Source organism: Otolemur garnettii, unplaced genomic scaffold, assembly GCF_000181295.1.
Source record: "Otolemur garnettii isolate 467f Iridium unplaced genomic scaffold, OtoGar3 scaffold00069, whole genome shotgun sequence".
NCBI classification, from domain to species: domain Eukaryota; kingdom Metazoa; phylum Chordata; class Mammalia; order Primates; family Galagidae; genus Otolemur; species Otolemur garnettii.
Genome location: NW_003852464.1, coordinates 3,980,055 through 3,983,055, shown reverse-complemented (window position 1 = coordinate 3,983,055; position 3,001 = coordinate 3,980,055).

Sequence of the window (3,001 nt, the reverse complement as noted above, 5' to 3'; positions counted from 1 at the left end):
AGAACCTCCTTTCTCCTTCACCTTGCTCCTGGTGAAGAGCTACTGCAGAGTGCAAGAAATGTGCCCTATCCTTCCAGTTAGCTCTGTAGCTTTTCTTCAGCTGGTCCCCAAGCCTCATTTCTTCACAGACTGCACACCTAGAGGCCCCAGGACAATCCTGAGCAAGCACGTATTTTGGTGGTAGGTTTTTAAAAGTAATTTTGAAAATAAATGATTTCTTTTTTTACCTTCAGAGCACTAAAAACAAAGATTCTTCAGCTGGAGAGCATAGCCCCGGGCATGGCTCACTCAGCGACAGATGATTTTTATGTTGGTTTTCTGTGGACATGGCGTTAGTGTTGCCACGGAGCTGGATTTTTCAATATTGCTATGACTGCAAATTGGACAAATTGTCCTGTTTCAGGTCTTGGCATGGTTCCTCTTAAGGGCAGGCGTGTGTCTTGAAGTGTCAAGAAAAGGGCCTTTTGAGGGTGGGGAACTCTGTTCAGCTGGTTCGAGTGTTCTGGGGGCGGTGGGGAGGCTGGAAAGATGACCTGGCATGAAGATGGGTATAAACCTGCGGGGCTAATAGTGAACAGCTGGGCAAAGTAATGAATCATTTTATGAAGATGAGGTTAGCCTTGTTTGTGCCAGGTCTGAGGACCACAGCGGCCAGCGTGGTCAGACATCAAATTCAAGAATTCTAATTAAGAATGAGAAAGGAACAGAACACTGACAGGCTGTCAGCAGAGGAATGCTCAGGCCTCAGAACCACCCAGAGGCTCCCACTCTATCTTTCCGTTATTAAACGGAACACATTTGTAATTCCTGAAATTTTAGAGTGAATTTAACCACCTTGGGCATTCAGCACAGAAGCCCCAGCGTAAGTGAGGAATTTCCGTTTTGAGTCTGCAGTCCTGTGTGTGTCCACAAACACTCCGTTCTTTGTCTCGGTACCTAGGGAGTAGCAAGACGTTTGCTTTTTATTCTCTAGAAATGAAAAAGGAATATTTAAATTGCAGAATGAATATGTGCAATGAAGCATCTTTCAGAGAGTTAAAGGGAGGGCAGCATTATTAGGCATTATTGATCTTGGAAGATTATAATGCAGCAGTTGCTGTAAACTCCTGAGTTGGTCCTTCCTACTCATCTATTTTAGTGGCTGTTCCATGCAACCATGAGATTCCTCCTAGAGAGAAGCTCAGAGACACTCTAATCACGGGTTGTTGTTTCTTCCTTCTCCAGTTCCAACATCCAAAAATGGTTCTTCTGTGTTAGCCTTTCAGGATCTTCCTTCAGTGACACTTCAGCTCCTGCTGAATTGCAGTGCAGAAATAAACATTAGTAATTGGGCCTGCATGTTTGTTTTGCTAGAAGAGTCAGACTTCGTGTAAAGTGGAGGAAAATAAGATGCAGCTTTGTTACAAGCACGTGGGTCGTGGTAGTGAGGTTGAATTCAGAAACGAGGTTCCATTCAAGTACTCTTAGAGTACAAACAATTAGGAACCCCCTTAGGGAGAGCTCCATTCAAAAGAATTCCAAATACTTAAATTATGTGAGCCTAATAGTGAATACCAACCAAACAAAATTATAAGAGTCTTTTACAATTCCAGTGAATTCTATCTCCATTTTGTCTCAGGAAAACTTTTTTTTTTTGCAGTTTTTGGCTGGGGGTTGGGTTTGAACCCGCCACCTCCAGCATATGGGGTCAGCGCCCTACTCCTTTGAGCCACAGGTGCCGCCCTCTTTTTTTTTTTATTTCTTATAGCATAACTATGTACATTAATGCAATCATGGGGTACAGTGTGCTGTTTTCATATACATTTTGAAATACTCTCATCAAACTGGTTAGCATAACCTTCATGTCATTCTCTTAGTCATTGAGTTAAGACATTCATACTCTGCCTTTAGAAAGATTCACTTGTACCCTTGTAAGATAAACCATAGAGGTGACCCCACCAATCACCTTCTCTCCCCCATCCACCCCCCTCACCTCCCCTCTCCCACCCCCTTCCCGTATTCTAAGGCTATAATTAGGTTATAACATTTCTATGAAAGCTATGAATTAGTTTCAAAATAGGGCTGTGTACATTGGATACTTTTTCTTCCATTCTTGAGATACTTTACTGAGAAGAAAACTTCTGAGAAAAAAAATTGGGAGTGGAAAGGCATGCCAATACCTTAACAGTATTAAAATAACCAAGCCAGAGGTCCTGCACATATTTTTTGTGTCCTTGTATTGCTAAAAGAGAAAAAAAACTGATGACTCCATACTGAACCTCAGAGTCAAAGCATTCTATGATAGACACACTCTTACTTGATAATGTTACTTTCTTTGCGTTATTATTATTGCTTAATATTTGATTTTTTTCCTGGCAGAGAAGTAAAATTTTCATTCCTCTGACATCCTCTTGATTTTCCTAATACCTTTCAGGGTAGCTTGAAAGATGTTCAGTACTCTGAGATATTCTCTACTAAATGTGGGGATTACTTATCCGAGGTGGTCTCCTCTTCCATTTGTTAAATATTATCCATTCTTGCAGTTCTTTTTTTGAATGAGGCATGTTCCAAACTTCTAAACATCTAGATTATTCTCCCCCGCCTGACAAACTCTCTGGGTTCTGTGTATTGTCCCTAATCATGGTGCCTGTTTCTGAGTCCATCTTCACCTTGGTTGTAAGCTGAGCTATATTTCTTGAAATAGTGGGATAATTACTTTTCCTTATTGGACCCTGTTTCTGTGTATGTAGCTTAAAATTGTATGACCTGATTTAGAGACTAGGATGAAGGCTGATTTTCTCTGTACGTGTGACCTCACTGACATATTGGTCCAAATATGTTTAGTTTCCTTCTCTACAAAACAACAAAATAATCATTCCTAGTTTGCACTGAAGATAGTAGTAACCTACTGAGATACTACAGAAGTGGAATTGGAAAGATATCACAGGCTATTTAAGGTTATTTAAATGTATACACATGTGTCACATGTGTGTGACAATCAACTCTCTCCACCTTTTCCTTT